Source organism: Meleagris gallopavo, chromosome 1 (assembly GCF_905368555.1).
Source record: "Meleagris gallopavo chromosome 1, MGAL_WU_HG_1.1, whole genome shotgun sequence".
Lineage (NCBI taxonomy): Eukaryota > Metazoa > Chordata > Aves > Galliformes > Phasianidae > Meleagris > Meleagris gallopavo.
The window spans coordinates 47,096,945-47,122,286 of record NC_139404.1 but is presented as its reverse complement, the minus strand read 5'-3'; the positions used below and the strand labels follow the sequence as shown (position 1 = coordinate 47,122,286).

General features: G+C 39.5%; 1 protein-coding gene across 6 annotated transcripts in view; it reads right to left on the bottom strand.

Moving 5' to 3' along the window:
- CNOT4 (CCR4-NOT transcription complex subunit 4) overlaps positions 1–25,320 on the bottom strand; it is a 65,334-nt gene extending 40,014 nt beyond the window's left edge. For 2 of the 6 annotated variants that reach the window (XM_085223980.1, XM_085223972.1), the window contains exon 1: positions 24,955–25,314. The gene's annotated coding sequence lies outside the window, so the exon portion shown is untranslated. Of the gene's footprint in view, positions 1–24,954 lie in introns of all 6 variants that reach the window. The other 4 variants (XM_085223995.1, XM_085223986.1, XM_085223966.1 and 1 more) reach the window with 3 other exon arrangements.
- Between the last annotated feature and the right edge of the window lie 22 nt (positions 25,321–25,342).

Sequence of the window (25,342 nt, the reverse complement as noted above, 5' to 3'; positions counted from 1 at the left end):
AGTGTATGATGTCCATTGTCAAGTTCTTCCAGCTCCTTTTACTGACTGCTTGCTTGAAATCTTCTACAAATTCAACTCAGGACTTCATGTTCAAGACCAATTTATTCCTTTTCCCAGGGATTTGGAACTACATTTAGGTCATCCATTCAAACTTTTCAGTAGAGTTACAGAATTATTGAACAGAAACAATGAAAAGCTTCTTACACAGAGCGACTCATTTTGTTGCCCATCCCTTTTTTTTTTTTGTACAGAGACCAAGCAAACCTTGGGACTACTTTTAAAGAAATATTAGCCAAGGTTTGTCAGGTACAAAACTTTCTATATGTGTCAGACAACTTTCATCAAGTCATCTATGCTTTTCATCAGCATTTAATTCACTCCAAAGTTGAAATATGTTCTATGTGCCTGGAACAAAAAAAAGAAAAATACCCTGGTTTCAGCTAAGAGAGCAGACAATACAGGCTTTTCTGGATCTGCACTCTGAAAAAGAAACAAAATTCATGCCACTATTTTCTTAATAATTTCTTGATCTCAGTCATTTGATTATGCCTCCATTCTGTCTTAAGAACGCAGAACAAGAAAAAATACTGTCATTCTCAAAAAGGAAACAGTCCTAACTGGGATATTCAATTATTTTTTTGGTTGTTCTCCTCTCTCCAGTTAACAATGAGCATGGATACTTGAAGCGGTATTTAGCCTCAGCAAGCTATCTTTACCTGCTGCAGGAAACACGTATAGAAAGAAAATTAAAGAAAGAATTTTAATGTGGATCTTTTGGAGGAAAACAAAAAACCCCACAAACATAAAGCCCCCCCAAGACTATGACTGGTATGTCAGTCACATACCTACAGATACAGTTTCCTTCACCCCAAGAATTGAAAGATATCCAACCAGAATTGATATTTGGATGACCACATTATCTCTGACAGCATGCTATCACGCAAATACAACTGTAAATTAAGGATACACACCACATGAAGTCTCCTCTACCCTCTCAGACAGTTTTCCATTTCGTTTTTATCCAAAGAAGTACCAGATCACGTACAATTCAATCCTTCCCCAGGCTTTTAGGAGAAAGTCTGGAGACAAATTCTTATGTCCATCTACTTGAAGAATGACATTTAATCCTAACCTCAGAAATGAGTTTTGAGATCAATTCCTTGTACACTGATTTCTGTATGTGGCAGTCACAGCCTTATATCTTTATAACTCATACCTGAACAGCCACAAAACCCAGTTCTGTTTATCATCTTCTGACTCCAAACCACACTTCCTTATGGAAGAAAGAAGCTCAAAGCTTGAAGGAGAACAGCACAGACATGCAATCAAAGCACAACCTAAACACGCGGCAGAAGAAAAAACGGTATGTATAGCTTTGCACAGAATGGTTGCATCACAGCCAGGTTTCTGTGTTCATCAGCTGACACCAGCATCCCACAATAACTGCAATTTAGACTATTTCCGTAGTGAGTATAGCCTCAAGGTACAAAACAATTCTAGTAAACACACAGCATTATCTTTAAGAAATAAAAAAAACAAAAAACAAGTTTCATTAAATGCTCAAATAAAAGGAAAAGGAGAATGTATATTAGACACACTAAGTCTGATTTCTCTACATGGCGTGCACTAGCAACAACACTGCCCTCTTGCTGACCTTCACAAGGATTAAAATCAAAGAAGTTAAACTCCTACAATAACATGGCAGCTTTTACTTAATTATCTGTAATTTAATTAGTGGTATATTACAGTCCTTTTGACCACCTCAAAACCACACTGTGGGACCTTACCAGTGTTTTAGACAGAACAGAATCTGGCTTGGAAGAAGGCTTAGTTTGCCTGGGAGCTTTGTCTTGTTTATAAAACCCATTCACACTGGCTGTGAGGATTATTAAAAGGCCATAGCACACTATTTAATGGCTCGTTACGCAGATAACACACATTTCTGCAGCAACTCTTACGCTTTTCGCATTCCTCGTATGCAAGTTAAGTTTGCTATAACAAACTTTTCACACTTGTGTGGCAGAAAAACCATTACAATTTGAAAGTGACTTTAAAAACTGAAGAATGCAATACGCTGCAGAGAATTTCTTCAGTTTTTACCTAGATTTAACTTTCTATAAATTGCCAAGTGATAGATCAGTAAGTAAACAGCATATTCTGATCAACACTATACTCATTCCATCGTACATGCAGCAACTTCAAGCCTACTGAAACATGTGTAAGTAAAGCTATGCTAGTACCATGAAGCTGTGCAGCTCTGCACTTCTATCAGAAGAACTTCCAGGTCACCACAATAGACCTATTGAATTATGAAGTCATTTCTGGAATCTCAGTTAGGAAATGTTATCAATTCACGTAAGAAGAGCATGTCATATTAGCCAGTGCCTCTGGGATATGCAGACAAGCTCTAACAAAACTGCAGTATGATTAACATTTACGAGCTGTTTAAGTTAACACTTAAGAGTTCAGCATCTGGTAGCAATAACGCCAGTAGTTCGCTTCAGTCAGTAAATGGCCTGTTATTTAACAAGGAGTGAAGAGCAGCTGCGCAATGTTTCAAGAAACTAAGTGAAAAGCAATATTTATTTGCTTGGGAAAACACCATTCAAGCATCCAATCTAAAGATTCTCTCCAATGAATTGTCTCCATTTTGGGGGGTGGAGGGGAGGTTGATATACCAGGAACTGTGGCCTGATTCTGCATCAGAGTGACGCTCGTTTTTCAAAACCAGAACAGTAGCATTCATACAGAGCTACCAAGAAACATAACTGGTCAGCTTTAAGGCTATTCCAGAAAATCCATTTTGAAGATTAACCTCACAGGAAAAGTAATGCAGTGACAGCAAACCTCACAAGGCAGTACTACAGCAGTATTCAATCCAGAGTATGTGGCTTTGGGGATCAAGTTCCCAAAGATTAATTTAACAGCATCTCAAGAGAAAAAAAAAGGAACACTGTGTACATGTATGTGCATGCACACACACAAAATAACAGCAGCTAGAATTTGTCTATACACTTTCCATAGCACTGACAATACCATCAAAAAGCACTCCAGCAGCTCCACATCCTGTTTAAAAAAGCCTGTGTAAAAACTTCACATAGAGGAAGGAGCAAAAGTGGACAATGTCCAGCAGCATCTTGTAGATACAGTTAACTTGCCAATAGGTAATAATCAGAAAATAGAAATATTTAGTTGGTGAGGTAGAAGGGATAAGACATCTATTAGCTGTTGTGAAACATGAAAAATTTGGAACTGAGTTCCCTAACACTCTTATTACTAGAGCAATTTTTAAGAAAAAAAGAGCTACTCCCATTCCTTACACTTCTTTGTCAGACCATCTGCTAATAGTCATTGACAGAAAGCAAACTGAAACGCGTCAGCTTGCTCAATCATGTAGAAACCACAATGGGGGTACCTACATGCTTGCCAATAGCCCAAGTTTTCCTTAATACTCTGTTCTCCCTAGCCTGTAGCAAGAACAAGTGCATACCTACCTACTTCTGTCACCCTTGTATGGTTGTAAAGGATCACTAGCATTAAGAAGTGGAATATGGTTTGCAAGCCCTAATACACCAGTTTCCTGTGGATGAGGTCAAATTATCGATTTCACTGTAAGAGATCCACATTCCAATACAGAAACATTATTAAGCACTCAAAACAGTACTTTGGCAAAACAAAGCATTTTGTAGAAGACAGATGGTTTAGTGATTAAAAGCTTTGTTAATGTATGTACATGCAGCAATTTGCGATATGACAGCATTTAATTGTAGTCACTAACATTATAAAGAGTATTCAACACCAGGGCATAGTATCCTGGCAGACCAAGTGCTCAGTGTTACCGTAACTTGCAAATAGACTGCAACCACTCAAGCTCCCTGCAGCAAGGCACAGAGGCTGTACCTCCCCAGACCACATTTCATATGCTTCACAGAACTTCCCAATATCTATTTTTTCTACCTCTGAAGATTAAAAAAAAAATATCGTAGACAAAGAGGCTTCACTGATGCACTGAGTAACTTTGGGGATGCTGGCTGGAACAGCTGAAAGCTCCATTGGATGTTACAACCCCCCTTGAACGGTCAATCTGTGAAACTTATTACAATATCCAGAAGTAATGATGTTACAGTAGCTACTATCACCATTTTATTTCTGAACCGATACAGCATATCCTCAAATTCTTTTCTGAAAAAAAAAAAAAAAAAAAAAAAAAAAATTCTTCAACCTTAAAAGAACCTTAAGGAACAGATCATTGAACTGGTAAATTAAAATCACATGGCCTGACTGCACTTTTAAGAAAACTTGGTACAGCTGTTAGAGACTTTAGTTATTTAGATAGGACATCATCATAAAGGAGAAGAGAAACCTCATGAGTTTGCTTCAGCTTTCCACCTACTGGAGTTCCTATCAGTTTTTAATCAGTCTCCTTCTCCGCTATTCTTCAGTGCTCCTCTCTTCTTCAGAAAGGTAAGAACATGCCATTCTGTAGTGAAAACACCTTGTGCTAGCTTGTATTAAACTGCACACCTAATAATAACAGCCAGCTTTCCCAGATCCAATTACAAAAAAACTCACATCTGACAAGCTCTACAACCTTCAGTGAGATTACCCAGAAATACTCTCACACAAATCACACCAGTTGAGGCTGCAAAACTGTTTGAAAATAACAGTTTGCAACATTCTGCTGCCAACTTAGCATCTGGATAATTTACCAGGACTTATTACTGACCTGCTGCTTTCAGCTGCATTTGTTCACATAGGCCTAATATTACAGCTGGTACGATCTCAGAGGATGTCTGAAGAACAAGAGGCACATCGCTAAGTACACACCAGCACAGAGCACTATCAATGCAGGATACCCAGAAACGTAGGCATTATTTAAACTTGCACCAAAGGACAAGTCAGATTTTACATTAAACAAAATACTTTTATTTGCATTTTCACGGTGCAGCATGAACAAGATTGCTGCAGCATCTTTAGCTTTCCCCAGCTTCTCAACTTAAGGCATGACTTACTCTTGACTTCAGCTCCCACAATTGTTCAACATGATCAAGATAGAACAAAAGGATAACTGGGCCTTTCAGTAGTATCAGTGTTGTGGTCTACCTCACTTGTAAAGACCAGACATATAATGCAACCAACCGCAACAAACGGCAACATGAATTTCCACATATAGGTTTGATGTGAAACTCAGCCATTACATTTTGTCTAGACATTTCTTGACTGGGATTGGGAAGAACAAGAGAGAATCAAAAGGATCTCATGGTTCAAATTGTTCCTTACTCAGTGTAGCGAGAACAAGGCTGTTTTTTTCCCCTCTTTAGAAGCATCAAGGCAAAGTTAACCAAATTGTATTTCCATTTTTCAAGGAAAACTCAGTTTGGGAAAGACAGTGAGATCCAGAAACCTGTAACAATGTCAGTGTGTGAACTGCAATTTGCAGCCACTGTATATTAAAAAAATCTTGTTTGCATTAAATAGTTGTCTATGACTAGGATTTCTTGCCCCCGTTTATTAGAGTACAATCATAAAAGCCCCAGTGTGTTAATATATACAGCCTGAAAAAATGGCAAAAACCATTTACACTCAATATCTCTAGATTTTATCTCATACCTTTTCTAAATACAAGCTTTACTAAGGACAGATGAAGAGTGCAGATTTATTGTACCCAAATACCATTAATACTTCATCAGATTATTTCAAATCAAACTTAAATAGAGTGAAAGATAAATCCCCTGACAAACATTAAGCAAAAGAACAAGTTCTAGACTGTTTTTAATGGTGTTTTGCTTAAGAATTTGACCAGGCTTTTCTCTCTAAGTTCAGTAGATAAATTGTTCGTAGAGCCTCTGCTAAGTAGTACACACAGGACTGAGAGCAATGTAGTTCTCAGCCCAGGAGCCCATACTTAAGATTTCTGCCAATGAGTTCGTACAATGCTGTTTAACAGCTGCCATGCAAGGATTGTAAGAGCAATAACTGCCTGTAAAAACTTCTTAGAAGGAACTTTGTTTCCTTTAATTAAAGAAAAAGCACACACTTGGAAATATCTCAACACTTTTTTAACCAAGAAAATAAGTAGTTTAAACATTGTTGCATCTCCTCCCACTAGGTTTACAGAATCAGAGGTACACTTCGGCTTCCAGTCAGACATAAAGCACCTAAGGAAGCATCTGCTCATAAACAGTAACAGGTCAGATTCTCCAGCTGTGAGCAAGTGATGCAAAGCCTGAAGCTCTCAGGGTTTAGCCTGTAATCAAGTCCAATGGCCATGCAAGTCAGAGCCAGACAATCAGCAGGCAGACAGAACAGGAGAAATATCCAGCTATTCATGGAGAGAAGTCACACTCCACAAATAATTCTGAAGAATGTCACAGACTGTGGGACATGTAGAAATCAAGAGAGCACTTGCACCCCATACTTGGGACAACTCTTTTATTACCACATGAGGGAGGAAATAGAACAGAGAAGGATAACAAGAATTACCAAGCATATCGTGACAAGCAAAACTGACGTGCTGGAAAAAAAGGGTGTTGAGAGCAAGTGAGACAACATAAGTGTCAAAGAGAAGACAAATGGAACATGCATACGTTATCAAGCAATAAGCAAATGCTTTAAACAAAAATAAAAACATTTAAAACTGACAGACGAAGGCAATATTCCACACGGTGTCTGGTTAAACTGTGAAAATCCTCGCCAAAGGTCGCAGGTGATAGAATTTAGAAGGCTAAAAAGTAATCGCACAAACTGCCAGGGGTGCAAGAAGCAGTGCTGAGTGAGTAGCTCTAACACTACAAAACACAAACTACACCGCCAAGGAAGCTGCTGCTCTTAACATTTCCTGAGCTGGAGAAGCAAAGACTTTAGGACCACTACCAGGAAGCAACACCATGTCTACGCCAATTTTGTATTTTTCCGCAGTGCTTGCTACCAGTCACTAACCATGGCAAGACACTACACTAGGTAATTCTATGCTGATCCAGTACAGCAGCTCTTGATCACAGTATCAGCCTGATTTATTACAAAGTTCCACACTTTCAGAAACACAAAAGGAAGTAAAGATCATGTAATACGTATCAATGACTTTGAAATGTTTTGTAAACTAAAATCCTTCCACATCTTAATATTACTTCCTATCTGACTGATAGAACTGACTAATGTTTTTATAAACTCACTTCTGCGATTACTACAACTTGACAGACACAATGACTTTGAGGCCAGGCTCTACTCAGTGGTGCATAACGATAAGACATGGAGTAATGACCTAAAACTTGAACATAGGAAGTTCCATACAAACACACGGAAGGATTTCTTTATTGCAAAAGGAATGGAGTACTGGAACAGGTTGCCCAGAGAGGCTGTGAAGTATCCTTCTATGGAAATACTTAAGACCTAACCAAATGTGTACCTGTGTGACCTGTGAAGAACCTGCTTCAGCAGGGGGTTGGATGAGATGATTTCTTGAGCTCCCTTCCAACCCCTGAGATTCTGTGATTAGATTTACAAGCAAAGCTTTGCTTCTTGACAGAGCAGTATCTCCCACAACCACACCCAAACACCTCATAACTTCTTATCTACCACAACTCAAGGCATAATCTTTAGCAGCAGCCACAACTGAAAATTGCTTAAAGGAAAAAAGAAACAACTCAGTCTATACATTTCATGGCCTTGTACTGTCTGGTTAGAAGGGCTTTTTCTGACTTTTTCATACAGATGATGTCCCTTCTTATTAGAAAATGGTTTTCAAGAGTGAAAAGTACAGTATTATCTGTAAAGTGACTGAAGTCAGCTCTGGAATCAAAGAACAGCAACACAATACGCAGAGCTCTTCAAAGAATTAGAGGTATTGCTGTTTCCCCCTACACATCTCCAAGCAAGAGAGGCTACATAAGCCTAGTTTGAGCAGCCAACAGATGGGTCTGTTTCTCATCTGGTAGCAAACATCACACATCAAGACTCCCACTAGGTGGAAAAAGATCATCCTCACACATTTTCTGCAAAAGCTAAATAAACAGAGCAGAGTAAAATCTGGGTACACCTAAGAACTATTTCTTACCTTTCTAAAAATTAAACTGAAAAAGTTTGCCTTGTAGTCTTCCTTAGAAGATTCCAGAAATCTTTGCCTTTGTAATAGGCAGTTTACATCATCCAAAGTTGACATGATTAAAGATTCCAGGATCAAGGAAGAGGGGGAAAGCAAACAAGCAAACAAACTATCAAGTCCCAGAACGCTTAAATCATAGAATCATAAGGGCTAGAAGGGACCTCAGGAGATCATCTCATCCAAATCCTGCTGAAGTATGTTCCTGACAGTAGGTTATAGGAACACCTTCGTTTGTTGGTCAGTATGGCAACCAACATGAGCCTTTTAGTAGAACTCTCTTTCAAAATGCTGGTCACAGAAGAGAGAATAGAACTCCAAGAACTTTTACTAGAGAAGTTGAGGCCATATTAAAATGGGGTGGGTCATAAAGAAATAAAGTTTAAAAAAAAATCTGCAGGGTTTTCTCCAAATAAATAGCTACTATCAGGTGCTTTACTCTGAAAGTCATTACCACTGAAATGCAATTTGAATGAGCAAAATATTCCAAAACAGGCCTTATGCTGGAAGCAGCCATACAGTCTATCACATACATGACAAATAATTCTTAAATCCAGGATATGTAGAACTAAAGAGCTGCCCCAACCTGGCTTTTTCTTATTCCTTTAGCTACACGGGCCAAGTAGAGAGACTGCTCTAGGCACAGCTGTTCACTGCAGCCAGATCCATATACAAGAGCACTGAACAGAATCCAGTCAGCATCAAAGCAGCATCCTTTTCCCTTGCCACAACCCCATATTTTAGGTTTGAGATTGCTGACTCCAGTTTTCAGAACTCAACTGATTATGACTATTTTCTTGACATGTTCTCTTTTCCTTAAGATGTTCCACAAAGTAAGATTCTGTTGTTTGAATTTTGGATGTAACTAGAACATTATTGCACATATCGTAAAACTGTTTTTCATAAATACAACCACCACTACCAGTGTAAAGGAAAACTATTTGTAAATTCTGTTTTAAAACAGAAAACAGCTGGCATGCATGCTTATTACATACAGCAACATACACCCACTAATCAAGGTATTTGAAATACTAATACATAAACAAACGCAAATAAGCTCAGCAGCGGCATTCAAAAAGAAAAACGACCCTCTCAATCTGTTGTTTTAGTGCACAGAATTTCTAGGGTCTTGGTGTCAGGAGGCTGAGTGACAATGAACCAGAATCAGTTACAAATGAGTGCTTTTTACATTTATGCTTACCATGGCTATAAACCACAGGGCAGCAAACTCTACCTGCAATCTGACATGCTGTATTTGTTTTTTGGAACAGTTAAGCGTTAAACTTAATTTGATGAGAAATCTCCAAAATTTAGTCTTTAAACCAGATACTCCACTGGAAATGTGCATGCAGAAATTAGAAAATACAACAGTGGGTCATCATGCCTTGTCACTTTTGTGTGGGCTACCATGTGATTACAAATCTATAACAGCAACTTTACAGTGTGGTTTAGCCTTTATCCGCGAGGTGCTGAATAGCAATTATGTGCTTCAGAGGGCAACCAAAAAACAGTCATTAATGTTCCAACAGCAGAGGAGTGCTTTTGCTGCCTCCAATAAAAACGTCCACTTTCAGAATAATGAAAAGTCACCACACCAAAGACATACTCCAGATTTTAAAAAGATATTTCTCAAAACCATTTATCTAATCAACAAAATAGTCACAGAACTATCTTTCCTTGAGGTTTGGAGGGTGGGAGGACCATGTTCAGAGACAAAGCGCCCAGATTACCTGCTTCCTGACAATTGCTGTAGCCACCTCACTGGAACAGCCTATGTATTCCAAGTTTTCAATACATATCTGCATAAAGGCCAGATCCATACAGTAATGGAAAGGATAAAATAATTTGTACAACGCATAGCAGAAGGAAAAGTTTGTCTGCATTTTAAACAAGAAAATTCGAATGTGAAAAGCAGGTTAGTTTTTTCTCCTTAGGTACAAAAGTAAAAAAAGGCCTGTAAGCAGTATTCTGCACACAGATAAATCAGATGTTATCAAGAGCTTTATTTGATACTATAATGCATATAGAAAGAAACAGTTCAGATCATCTGTAAAACATTAACATGGCAATGAAAAGTCAGGGTGAATAAAGAGCAGCTTTAATTTTGTGGCCTTTTCTTACTGCTTTTCTTCACTCTGTTTATTGACACCTGGAGATGTATGCATGTCTCAACTACATCATCGTTCCCAAATTTAGACTAGAACACCAGTCAGATAATTCCCAGCTCTCACACTAACAGCAAACCTTTGGAAATGGATGAAGTGTTCCTGTTGCCACTGGAACGTCAGCAACTCAATTCCCAAATTCTGGAAGGAAACTCTCATTGGGTGGGGTAGGCAGTACAGAGAAGAAATCTCAAGTAAGAGAAGAGTAACGTCCTCTCCCGAGAGAAAAAGTCTGACGACAGCAGCAGAGACGCTCTTCCCACTGCCCCCGTTCCTTAGGATTATGGATTACAACAGCTGCCAGGCTCTCCTGCTGCTCCCCAAGACCAATCCTGCAAGAAGACCCAAGGTAAAGTACCACTGCCCAAAAGTTGCATTTCAGTGAAAATTACAGCTTAGCTTTCTGATTTTTTCATAGGAAGATAGTTTCAGTGAAAGCCTGAACAGTGTTCCAAACACTATTAAGTGGACATTAACAGCCACTGCACGTTTAATTCCTTGATTAAGACCACTGCACATGAGACAGAAGAAAATATAATATTACTTAGAATTATGGTTTTTCCCTTCAAATCACAAGTCACTTTGCTGTACTTGAACACAAGTGTATTAATATCAAAAACAAAGCATGAGACCAGAGCAGCCACAACAGCAGGGCATGGGTCAAGGACAATCACAAGAAGGGGTGAGAATGCACATATAGGAAAAAAAAACTTGTCTTTCTCCCAGCTTAGTGCACTGCTGCTAAGCCCTGGGGCTCCCAAAGACTGAGAAATCACATCCTTGTGTCTCAGATACACTCCTATCCTACTCCAAACAGCCACCATGGTTTTAAGAATATCAGCTAGGTTTGTAGGCTGAGATGGTACCTTATTAGACCAATGGCAGTAATAAACAGGCACACTAGTTTAACAGCAAGATACTACCTCTGCAACCAAGCCTTGCACACCTGTAATAATCCCTAGTGTAGTTTCAGCCAGCTCGTAGCAAAGCATACTTTTGCACAGTGGGACAGAATGACAGAATACAGTACTTCCAGAACTCAGTAATTATTGACTGCTATAAGTATAAATAGGCTCAGTAATATATTCAGCACTTGTTCCCAAATTCTGATATCCTAAATTCTCACCAGAATAGAAAAGTTTATTAAATCCATTTAAAAACTGTTCTAAGATTACGCGTAAGAACTACTTATCATTTATATCATCTCTCAGTAAAAGGCAAAAAGAAGTGTGGCTGTTTCGAAAGTTCAAGCTCAACTATGGTTTTATAGAGGAAGCCAACAGTTACACCAATATGGGAAGGAGCAAGAAGAGATTTTTATGTTGCTCTTGCAAGAGAATGCATCGCAAGTTACCCTTAAAAACTAAGTCTTTTCAGACAAGGGGGGGACAGAGCCTCCTTCATACTACATCTGTACAGTAAATTAAACATCCTGTAGCAATTTAAAAGGAGATCAAAGATCTTTCAAGTACCTATTACAGAACTATCACATTGTACCTATAACATGCAGCATTACAGCTGCTGAACATCCCAACCGTACCTGCTTCCCACTCAGACACGTCTACAAACCTTGCACTTAGTCTTGCCTAGAGTTCAACACTAATTTAACGTATAAATGGCAAAATCCATTACATAAGTAAATGATGTCAAACATTATAGATTCAGCTGAAGGCATTCATTGCTAGAATTAGTTCTCATAATGCATTTTGCCCTAAAAAAATACATCAACTGATAAGCTTAAAAAAAAAAACTTAGAAGTTCATTTCTCACCATAAGATACACTGATAACAAAGTCTGCTTCTCAACTTTTTTCCAACCTTTATGGGTCACTTTGTTTTTCAGAACCATTCTCTTATATTAACTAACTGTAAAAGGACTATGTTACAAAACCACTTGTGTAAGGGAAACTACTTACGCCACATATATTCTTCAAAAATAACATTTGAGCTAAGCATTACATTTGCATTTTTAGATGGAGAAACACTAAAACACTATTAAAATTTATTTTCAATATTTCCAATAGTCAATATATATGTAATTCACCGATAAGTTATACAGGAGGCAAATGGCAACAACTTGCAACAGAAAATGTACTGTTATGTTCAATGCTTCCAAGAAAGAATTTATATATTTAGAAGAAGATCCTGTCCTTCATTTACTCTGTTTTTCCTTACAGAAGAAAGCTAAAATTACATGGTTTGCAGAACTTCAATACTCCAGTAGTCACTGAAAGTTTAAGAACTCTGACCTTTTAGCTGGTGCCCAGATCTAGTTCAGGGTTAGTTGTGACCATGATATGTAAACTACTTATCATATCTGTCAGCTGCAGTCCAGATATCCAGTACACACAGTACCCCAGTTTGCCCTTACCACACTAAGTTACCATTTGTTTTGAAAAGTCACAAACCAATGTCAACTTGAAGAATAAACTACGTCTTCATTCCTCCAGGCCATAATTAAATAATCATATTAGTGTACCTTAAGTTATTCTTGCCAAACTTGCTTGATGGACAAAGAATTTTAGAATATTACTGAACATGCAAAAAGTTCTCAAACACTGTATTTCTTCATAGCTTTCTTTAAGGGTTTTGAATATTTTACAAATATCTGTATTCGTTCCCTAATCCATAATCAGCTTTCATTTGCAAGTGCCACTAAGCTACCACAAACCATAGTATGCAACAATTAGAAAAATGAGAATTCTTTTCAGGTTTTTTTTTTAGAGCAAGTAATTTTTTTTTTCCATAATTCACTACTTGTATCCGTATGCTTCCATCTAACAGCAATTTCATCATAACAAAGGGATAGTTTAAGAACATTCCTAATTACACAAAGAAAATTCCCAAGCATGAAGAAGAACTATTATAAACGATAACATCTATAAGCAGAGAACAGGGAACAAGAGAATTACGTTTTGGGTGCTAGGACTAGATTTCCTTTCTTGCTTGCATGCTCCCAGGGTACACTAGAGAAGCTATGAACCACCACAGCAGTGTTCAACAGTTAATTTTATATTTTATTTGTTGATTCATAACTCTGCTGATCACCAGCAAGGTACTTAAGATCTTGGTTTAAGCAGAAAATTGAGACTTCAAATTCTGCTGTAAGACAAATTATAGCATATCTGCAGATACAAGTGGAAGTTATTTTGGATTACCTGCAATACAATTGCACTTTTTAACCAAAAAACGAGAAATGTGCTCACTTTCTCGTGCTTTACACAGTGAGACAACTACAAAAACCAGCATTTAGCCACAAACAGGGCTGTTACTACTCCTGAGACTTCAAATAGAAATATAACCTCAAAGGGTAATTGAAAAGAAAAGCTTACAGGAGAAAAAAAAACAAAGAAGAGAAAACAATACACACACAATTATCCATCCTCAGTCCCACCACCACTGCTACTGCTGCATTCTCAGGCTTACTGAAGCTGCAGAGGGGCACAGGCTGCACCTGCAGTACCATGGACAGTGTATGCAACAGTTTCTTCATTTCTGAGAATTCAAGCACTCAATTACTGAATTTTTAAATCCAGTTATTTTACTCAATCCTGCTGTCTATTGCCCACCCTGTCCTCCACATACTGTGAAAAGCCTTGGCTCAGTATTCTCAGCAGCCTGTCCATAGTTATCAGTGGTCACTATTAGTTCTCCCCTTATTGAAGTCCATTCTCCAGGCTGAAGACCTCCCTTCATCTCTTCTCACCTGGTGTAAAGGACATTAAAGTGGTTGGATCACTTTGACTGCTTTGTGCTGAACCTGCTCCAGCCTGTCACCCTCATCTTCTGTAAATGTAATGCATTGATAAGAGTAACAGCTTACTGTTACTGATATATACTGATGTTAAACAAGTTGATAGAATTTCAGCAAAGTAGTTCTACTAGATGCCCATGACAAGCGCAAGCCACGCATTACAATACAAGGTTTGAATCAGAGTCAGTATTGCTCTCCATCTCTGCACTTCCCCAAAGACAACAGCAGGACCCACAACTGCACAACAGCTCTACTGGGTAGTGTATGATTTCTACGGTCAGTACATATGCATACTTGGATATACCAGAGGAAGTAAATAAGATCCACTGAAACTAAGAAAAACCTCTACTATATACTTTGAGGAATTTTATTTTCTTTCAAGGAGAGAATAAGAATACATTACTAGGGCTGATATCTAAACCATAAAGGTGACAAACAAAGTGAAATAACAGAAGAGCCACAAGCACTTAGTATTCTGGGAAGTCACAGTGCCCTAGTGGCAATTATAAATAAAAGTTTATACCAATTTCCCAAACCTTCCATTCAGTCCACCAAAGTAACTGAACAGGCTAATGGTAAGATAGTTTGGGACAGCATTAGCTATTTGTACACAGACAATCTTGGGTGAAGCAAGTAAAGTAAGAAATAGTTAGCAACTGGGAAATTCCCTAACCAAGATGTCTTCCATCTTTTTTTCCTCGGAAGAATGATGATGGAGCTAAAGCTAAACAGCAATGTATCATTAAAAAATAAATTAAAACTAAAACAAAAGTAACAGGAAATCTTCTCTACACTTCTCAGAGAAGCCTCCCTTCCTTTCATTCATTCCTAGCTGAAGGAGAGCAGACATATGCTGAAGGCTATGGAAAGATCCAAGAGCAGCCTTTCAGTATCTAACAGAGAGCTCTAAGAAAGAAAGAGACAGATTCTTTAGCAGGGTCTGTTATGACAGGACAAGAGGAAATGGTTTCAAACTAAAAGTGGGAGATTTAGGTTGAGTGTAAGGAAATTTAAAAAACAAACAAACAAACAGTGAAGGTAGTAAAGCACCAGCACACACTGCCTGAAGAAGTTGTGGATGTTTCACCCCAGGAGACACCCAAGGTCAGGCTGGAGGGGCTCCTAGCACTCTGATCTAACTGTAGGTGTCTCCGTTTGTTGCAAGAGAGTTGGACCACATGGGCTTTAAAGGTCCCAGCTCAAATGATTCTGTGATTCTATATCAGAGCAAGGTCTGTACTCCTAATCCAAGGAGGTTTTTTTTTTTTTTACCCTCAATTCATACAAAGAATATCTTGCAACTGCTTAAAAACCATTCAGCATCCCTGAGCTTCCAAGAATCATACAGCAGAAGAAATAATTGGTTAGTCCCTTCAACCTCATTCCAAAACCCGAGAAACAGCACAGCCACTGCTTCAGGCATTGACTCACTTGTTATCTTTAGAGTCACGTGAGACCAAAAGAAAGCAAACTTGATTTCTGCAAAAGTGACAATGCTTACCTCTTACCATAGAGTAGCCAAGTCAGTTTGTTAACCAGGGGCAAAGGAACACTTAACAGCTTGGAAATACAGTGATTTTAGATGAATAACTTGCCTATACTTTCACTTTAAACCTCAGGCAACACAGCAGTGCATTAGAACTTGAATTTATAAGCACTTAAGGCAGAAAACAAAACACTAAAAATTAACGCCTTGATTCCTTCAAACGTTTTAGTAGTATCTAACTTCACAGAATGGAATTTATCTATTGACTGTAATGACATTTAAAAATGCTACTAAATCACAGAACAAAGCCTGTGTTTGCAATATCAGGTGCAAAAAGTTATACTAAAGAATCTTCTAATAAAGAATAAAGATTGTTGTCACACAAACTTAGTGTGTAAATCCACATGTTACAGTGGAGCTATTAAGTTACAGCAGAAGTTTAACATACACAAGTCCATTTTTGCTTTAAATGGACACAATATCTACACTTAGGCACCTGCATTTAGAACTTCTCAAGAGTGCACAAGTAACTGAAGCATTAGCCCTATGGCTAGAAACAGCAAAGTAACAATAAAATGCATAACTGAAACAATTCATCTTTTTTCATTGTGTAAGAACATCTGGAAAGTAAAGTTGATTGCAAATACAGCACTGTGTCCAGATTTGTGATACTACTGAAATAAACCAAAGGTCTAACTTCCACTTATTTCTTCTTGTCTTATGGTGAAAGCGTCAAAGGTCTTCTCCAAAATCTAAAATTCTTCAGTAGATATAATTCCATACACTGAACTACCTCTTAGCAACTTAGAGGAATTAGTTGGGTATAACACAGGCACAACTAGCTAAAATGCATTATCAAATAAAACCAGTGACACATTTGTTCTACTGGCTGAATAAAAACATTGACTCAGTTCGTTTAACCATGGAAAATAAGAATACTGTGCTTAGGTCACTTCTGGGACAGACAACAGTAGGATGCTGCTTCAAAAGATTCACTGTCACAACTCACACAACAGTGAAGAGCATAAATGTCTACCATGTCATAGCCACACTCAAGCACATTTTGGAACTATCATTGTTTTAAGAGAATGTTTTAAGTTTTACTTCGTAGGGAGAAGAATAAAGAAGACATATCATATAAAACTGCAAGCATATCAGGAGCTTAAACATAACAACTGCCCCCTAAAAAGTTTATCCTCCCTGTTCACTTTTGACTGGGTTGTAGTTCAGAACCTCACATCTTCTGAAGACGCTGCTGAGGCAAAAAGGAGAACAACTAGTAATCCAGAATAAAATCTACTTCAGAAGTAGCCATTCAGTTCCTAGCTTTTCTACTAATTTAGCATACGTTTTCTATAGTTTTCTATAAAAAATACCTTTTAGAAAGTGAAATACTACACTTAATCCAGCATTTCTTTGCCTAACAAGATTGTCACTGCAACAAAACCAATGCAGAGCAGAGCTCAGATCTACATGCCAAGGCATTTGAGACAACAAGTCTCAGAAATTATCAGTTATCTCTCTGGTAAAAGTGAATGATAAGAAATTCTAAGACAGTATACAAACTAAGATAAAGGCTGTAACTACAATAAGACGACAATCTGGGTAAGTTACTACAAGGAACTAAATTCAATTCCTTTGAGCAGAAATTTGGTATGACTTGGAATAATTTGATTTTTTTATTCAAACTAGAGACAGGAGCTTAAAGACTCCAGGTAAGAACATTGCATCAATGTCTCCAAGAGAAAGTTGCATTTCCAATATGATAAATACTAGCAAGCTTCAAGAATCCACAAGTTAACAATTAGAAGGCATACACACTTGCAAGCAGTCAAGTCTAAAACTGATTACAGTTGCAGCTTTACTATACACTTTTTTTTAAGAATTATTTCAGAAAGCAAACCAAACTTCATATATTCAACCTAGAAGCAGGGTAAATTTCAGAGGATGGAAGAATCTTCCTATCACTCTCACTCCAAACAACTGCTATAAATCCAGAGAGATGATAATTTTGTGTAGTACTCTCAAGATCATAAATCCTGCCTCCCTCATGTCTGGTACATGAGCTACAATCTTCTGCTGTTCAGAGAAATACATATCTGTTACTAAACAACAATGTTGAGGAATATCAGGATCTGCATTCAGGGAAGCATCTTTAACTCAATGGGGGAGAGTACGTAATTGCTTGAAGACAGCCTTTATGCTGTAGTAAACAAATTCTAGAGACAGTCACCCACAAAACAATTGTCTTAAAAAAAAAAAAAAAGGGGGGGGAGAACATTAAGAAGTATCCTAGGGATATCATTCTCCAGATCATTTTCTGGAAAAGGCTGGGCAGAGTGAAAAATATATATAAACAGAAACACTCAAAAGCAGAGAACCAATTTCCACAAACTTCAGTGAGGTGTAGAGTACTGTTTTTTAGATAAATTCCTTCTAATTTATGTGTAACTGCTTTCATTCAGATAGGTGAATTTAAGAAGTCATTACATACGTACAAAACACTGAACTCAATCTACAAAAAAAAAAAAAAGATCTGCCAGACTATGATAAATACGTTATAAAAAGCATAGAAGCTTAAGTGCACTGCAAATGCACTTGCCCAGCATATTCTTTAAGTGCTGTGGCTTTACTTCACAGGTTTTATTTGCTTCCTCCCAGGCTATCAGACAGCTCTGAATTCTTTCTGAGCAAAAGCAGTTGAATGCAGTACCTTCAGAAGCTTAAGCCCATGTGAGACGTAAACTAACTAGAATACACACAAGATTCAAAGAACTGCCTTACGAGAAACCTAATAGCCATGCTTTTATTTTTTTATTTTTAAAGAAAAGGAAAAAATATACAAGAGGAATACAACATTAAGGAGGCCTCACCAACATTTACACTGCTGTCAGCTCTGACTTCGAGGATGCTCTCTAATATCTGGCTTTCTATTTAGTAAAACATACGTCAGCACTGAATCCTTCTCCTTTCTTGTATTTCTATCTAATAGTGCAGCTCCTGAGTCCATCATCAATCACAGGATAACACAGTACTAACAGAAGATGCTGCACTGCAACTCTATGGAAGTAGTCTTCAAACTTGCAGAAGCACATTCTCACTACAACAGAAAAAGCAGCTGGTTGTTCCTCTCAACCAATAATAAGCAACTCATTTTTTAAGCATGGCTGATGACAGTACTGTAAAAGGGAATCTGCCTCTCACCTCTTCCTACCAAATTACATTTATGTGAAAAATTCTGTCTCACCTCTACACACTAGGATGAGATGTGTGAGCACGTGTGCATAAAATCTAAATAGATAATTAGTGGGGACAGAATAAAGATTCTAAATGCCTGTTTTCCTGTTCTTCACTTTGATTATACTTTGTATAACTAAGTCAAAAAAATAAAAGCAGTGCCACTGTGAGCCTCCTTATGAAGATGGCTGCTTCCTTTTTGGCCAGTGAACTTGAGAGCAGTTAGCTGGTGTCTACAGAATCATTTCAAAGCAGTTTCCAACTGAGGTAAGGTGTTTTCTTAACACTGTCAAGGAGTCATATGGTCACACAACACAGCTGGTTCTTACCAAGTTTCACTGTGCTATGTATTTATATAGTAGTAACCAGAGCAGTAGTTCTTGTACAAGGTATGCCACTGCCCCACCCCCAGGGAATCACAAGCCTAGAAGGTTTAATCAAAATGAGACCATAAGCAAGAAGAAATTAATGGCTTCAAGAGGGCTCAATTAGAGCAGGAAGCCACTACACTGGTGTGAACAAGAGAATGGACCTACCTCAAAGCATGCTTACAGCTGTAACTACTATTTGAGACAAAAGAAACTGTAAACAAGCCAGAAGATGACTATCTATGTGCAGAAGACAGCCTTGATGATTTTTTAGCTGGCATTCTCTTAAATTTCCCAGCTGTTCTTTCTTATTTCCAACATACCCTAACAGTTATGTTAAAGAAAGCCACTAGTGATTATCATCCTCTATTTTCAGGCTTACCACCTAGCGCTCTAGAACCAGTTCACCAATAACTGAAACCACAACATTAATATGTTAAGTATACATTTCACCAAAAGAAAGTATTAGCGAAGAAGCTTTAAGAGACAAGAAGCAGCTACAACTTTTCAAACATGGTTCCTCAGTTACAACTTCCTTGACCCTTAACTAAAGATTAAGTTATGTAGAAGGAAAACCTACTGTCTTAGGAAGGTGGACTGAACTTGCTAAACAAATGGCAGAAGCATATACAAAGTGGGCTGTTTCAGAGGAGCAGCAGTTGTACGGTAAATGGCAGCAAGATTAAGTCACAAGACAAATTGGATTAATGTTCCTGGGTCCCTCTTTCATTTGGACTAGTGCTTTTAACTAATTCCAGCAGTTTAGGGGCCCCTACGTTTTATATGATGGGGGAAATGCACTCATTAACTATAAGGCGAGATGACCTATAAAAACTGATTTTGACCTAGCAAGCTTTGGCCTTTCTTTTGATGCTAGGTTAGGAGCTCTCAAAGGACTACTTCTCTTTTTTTAAATGAATAAGAAACTGAAGACAAATTCTAGATTTCATTAAAAGAAAATAAGAGTATAAAGTCATATGTAACAAAGCAGCAGCTGTTCAACAGAGGAGGTAATTTCTATTTTTGAATCATCCAACAGCCCAAACTTCTACAGATCATTGTGAAGCTTTAGATCTTGAACAGATGGATATTTCTGTAGCCACCTATACCTGCCTTCATTCATTACATTTGTAGAGAACATAGACGGAAGAAAAACAGTTGAACACTTTCTCATAGTGTGTGACTATCTACATATCTAGTGACTATCAACATGTACTTCACTCCCACCTCCTCCTTTTTTTGTTGTTGTTGTTGTTGTTAATTTCTAAGATGGATCACAAACCAGGAACTCTGAACGAGTCACCATGCTTACCTATCTGGCACATTACTTGCATCAAAACTTTTATCACTGAAACTCCCCCAGATCAGCAATGCCAAAGCAGGTAATTTATATCATTGAATTATTCCCTTCCATTCCTGCATGAAACTGTTAAACATATGTATTTTAAAAGGGTAAATTACTGTAACGTGATTTGAAGTAATAAAATTACTTCAGTGGCAGATACAGCACTTCACAGTTTTATCAGTCTTAGGCCCTGCACATTAAAACTAATATATATCATTCAAACAAGTTTCACATTAAATCTACAGTCATGACAGAAAGCTTAACATAAGCCCAACATGTGTTTCTTACAAGTCTCATCTGTTGAATTCACTGTTCTTAAAACAAATTACTGCCAGCTTAGTGCTGTGGAAAAGTGAGAAGTTGGGCAAGTCTTGGTATGCCTTGTTTTCTGTCCTACTACAAGATACCTGCCCTTTTAGTTGCCACTTTTCTGTAACAAATTTCACATGACAGAAACTGTTAAAGAACATCCATACTGGGAAATCGGGAAAGCCCCTTCTATTCAGAGAGGAAGAGATTAGAACTCAGTGGCCAGAACCAGAAAATTAGGTTGCAGTTTACCACAGAGGCCTAAGAAAGTGGGTTGAAGTAGTAGCAGGAATGAAGCACTGCCTGAAAGCCATAGTACTTTCTCACTTACTCTTGTCACTCCTACAAAGTTCCTGTGATTCTGTTCAGAATTCATTAGCAGAAATCCAATGTTGAGAATTGAAAGAAATTAAATTCCTAGTGCTGCTAACTTGTACTTGCCCTCAGATACAAGATATAGCAACATTACCTTCCTGCAATAATGGACTGCCATGACAAGTAACAAAACCTGAAGGACACAGCCCAGTGATCTGTGCTACGCCAGAGAACTCCTCATCTCACAACCAAAATTTTAATATTGCTGTTACTTTACATTAGATATTACATTCAATTTATGTGAATTTCACTTCACATTAGCTGTCTTGTATTCTTGAGAGCAACAAGACTGAAGAAATGATGCTGAGATTATAGGAGAAAGTCACTCATAGACAACTGAAGTTTTGACATCTTCCCTTATAAGAAAACAGATGTTGGTAGAAGCACATAGTGCTGCTCTGGAAACAAGCCTCAGCCCAGATCTAAACTCTGCTTCCACCAAATTCGGTAATTTGCCTGCTTGGCCTTTGTATCCACCTTTAAACTCACTCACAAGAAACATACAGAACCCATTATATTGACCTCAACCTCTTCCCCCAGTTTAAAAACCAGCAAAAGAGCAAGTAAAAACACTCAAATGATCAATTCATTCTAATGAAATTAATTCTATCGTATCCTGCTCCAGAATACAGTAGAGAGCTATTAAGATTCACAGAAAAGGGATGTGGAGTGTCATTTTCTAGCCTGTACTTTTAGAGTATTTCTGGATGCAAGCACATGCTGTAACACCATAAGATAACATGTACATAAACTACTTTGTACGTACGTGTTCAGGAACACACTTCCTGAAGTCCCACTGAAATGAAAGACCTACAAAAAATACTGTAGACTTGTCATGACCCCCAGAACAACCAGGGGGAAGAAAAAGAAACAGTATCCTACCTGCACAAAAAAGGCCACCAAGCCTAATTACTTGATGTAAGTGCTATGGAGAAATCACTATTTTAAACACTGATTCCTTTCTTTAAGCTGAAGTAAACAGTCTAATAACAGCTAGCCAGAACCAGAAATCTTAACGTATGCTAAATTAGAGAGACTGTTTAATACAATACTGCAACAACAAGTGTGAGTTTAAAGGAAATCTTCATCAAGAAAAATGTTGCCTGACAAAACATACAATCAAAGTTTGTAATATGAAATAAAACCCAGTTTGATGAAAAGATGCACCTAACAGATCCAAACAGCTCAACACAAGAACATATACATGCTTTCACTCACAGAGCTTATACTCAATATTGCCTGCTAGATACTTACACTGCCCTCCCAATTTGCTTACAGGCAGCACCAGAAGACCTGAGCAGCACCCCAATGCCTGCCCAGCTTCAGCTTCCAAATCTGCTAAGTGCTTACAACCACTAACATGTTAACAAATGTTAAACCATGTCTTGAAAGGTGCCAATTCCTGGACTATTCTCCAAGAATTAGGAGGCCCAAAGAGATGTCTAGTTATTCACCAAGTCTTGATTCCTCACACTGTTCCCATATGATGAAACAGGCCAAAGATACATGCTAATAAGCAAAGAAAGCACCAAAATCCTAAAGGACTGAAACACTCAGTAGAATCATCAAAAAGAAATGCAAGCTAGGCAATCTTTGTTCAGAGTTGTCACAGGAAGAATAATTCACAAATGCAAGTGGAACAAACTGTGGTCTGTACAACCTGAGACACCATTCTCCATGTGAAAGTGCAGCAACCCTTGATGCTAGTGATCTTGCTGAGCAACTGATTTCCTTCCATTGTGGTAAGGACTAGCATTCAGCCTCACCTTACCTGGCCAATGAAAGTAGTCATCCAAGACCTAAGAGGCCTTAGGCCAAGACCTAAACCAGCCACCATGAAGATGTTCCATAAGCACAGGTAACTGTTATCTGAAATAATCTCATTTATTTCAAATAGGCAAAATTTTGAGAGAGCTGCTAAAGTTAAGCCTTCAAGGCCTGTACTTAAGATCTTGGTCAGAGTAATCTCAAAATGTTTCACTTACATACAGACTACCCTAACTTTCCTGAACAGCAGTCATGAAGGAAAAAAAAGAACAGAAAAAAGTCACATACTTGTGCATATTGTCTCCCCAAGTCCTTCTTTCAGAGGGCACTCTCTAGTAGTTCCTAAACTTTCTGAAGAAGAGGTACTAAAGCGTTAACTGAGTGTTATTCTTGAAAGGCACACACCACCTTTCCTCTGGAAAGAGAGCAGCTGTTAGGATCATCCAAGAATCATCATAAAAAAAGTAAAGAGAGGCACCTGAGGAAACAGCAAGTCCACAGCACAGATCATTTTATCATTGTATTCCCTCTTTCCAAAACAATCCTTTCCCCTAGAATGAACTTTGGTTGCAATTCAGCCAAGTTCAACTGCCAAGCATTTCTAAACACTTACATGTGTTCATCTTGCTCATGAGCTAGGAACTATCACAGAGCCCCAGAGGCTTAAGGTGCAACTCAGTGAACCAGAGCATAGCCTAGGGTTCAGATACGTTAGAGGGATGCTAAGAAATGAGACACACATGAGAGTATTTGAAGGCCATGTAAAAACAACTTCTCTACTCAAACTAAACAGCTATTTTGTTCTCAGCTCTTTGTAAGTCTGTATGTAACAAAAAAAGGAAAAAAGCTACCAAGAAACAAACAGGAATACAGGGAGGGCAGCAGCGTTACCACTCCTCTGTGTATTCATCAGTCTGTACGAGTTTGTCTTCTGTTCCTGTCCATCCTCATGTGAATACGAAGGCAAAACAGAAGGATGCTCAAGTGGAGACATCTTAAAACTAAAGTGAAAGGTGGAGAGTTAAAACCCAGCAAGTCAGAAATTGGTACAGGCTCAGTAAACATACACTTGGCCAACAGTAACTTCTGAAACTTTCGAGCAGGAGTGAGCTAACATCTGCAGGCCAAGAGCATTCACAATTTTAACCTGCTGAGGACTTTGCTTACGTTAACATACGATCCAAAGAGAACTTTCTGCTGCAAACTACGCGCTTGGTATTACCATGCTGACACACATATCTAAGCCAAGGCCAATTACACCCTTTCAGGTACAGTAAAGAAGTGTTTTGAGGTAATTACCCAGCATATTCTCCCTCCCTGCTCCTGCACACACACAGCCGGCAGCAGCTCGCTCAGATTGGCAGGCAGAGCTCTGACAGACACTGGTAGTCGACGCAGAGTCCGCACACAGCCCTGTCATTTGCCTCTGCCGAGGCACAAAATGGAAAGAGTTCGCAGTGTTTTGCAAGTTGGAGACGGAAAGTTACATACCGATTATTCTACTAACAGACTGATCCCGAGAGGTTACACGGACGGTACAAAATAACGCAAAAAAACAAGATGCTGCCATTTACCGTCTGTCTGCCCCTCTTTCAAGGAAAAGAAAAAAAGTGCAAATCATAAGAACAAATGGAGCCCACAGCTCCAGAGAGCAGGAAGGAAAGGAGAGAGGAAATTTCCACGCAGCCTCGAAGCGAATCACGCTGCGATCCCCGCGCCCGGCCTCCCCGCACGGCCGGTGGCAGCGGGGCGAGGGAGGCCCGGCGGCTCCGGTCGCAGCACCCAACCCGGCCCCTGCCCCGCGCCCCCGGCCCGGGAGGCGCCACCCCGCGCCCTGCCCGCCCGGCCCGGGCCCTTCCGCGCGCCGCACCGGCCCGGCGCGTCCCCTCGCCGCCAGGGCCGGCCCGGGGGGGGGTGGGCTGAGGCCTGCGCCGTCCCGGCGAAGCCTCGGCGCTCTGGTAGGCAGAGCGGCTCGGCTCTCCCCCCCCCCCCCGCCTTCTCCTCGCCTCTCCCTCCTTCCTTCCCCGGCCCGGCCTTCGGCTCGCACTCACCCGCCTTCCTCGTCCCTGCCCGGCCCGCGGAGCGTGTGCGCGGCTCTCCCTGCGCGGCGCTGCCCGGCGGCGGCGGCGGCTGCCGGGCCGGCGGGGGCGGGAGGTGGGTGAGCGTGCGGGGAAGGAGGAGAGGGGAGGAGGAGGAGAAGGGTGGGGAGGGAAGGCGAGAGGAGGCGAGAAGAAACGCGGGGAAGAAACCGCAGCGGCGCTCCCGGGGCGGGACCTGTAGCGGCGGGCCGGCCGGGCGCTCGGGCGGCTGCTCCGACGACCTTTAGGCGAGAGACGGGGAATCTCCGAGCTCGGGGCGCTCCGCTGCCAGCCCGGCCACCATCTTACATTAGGGAGACTTGCCCTGGACGCCGCCTCTCCTGCGCTTGCGCCGCCGACA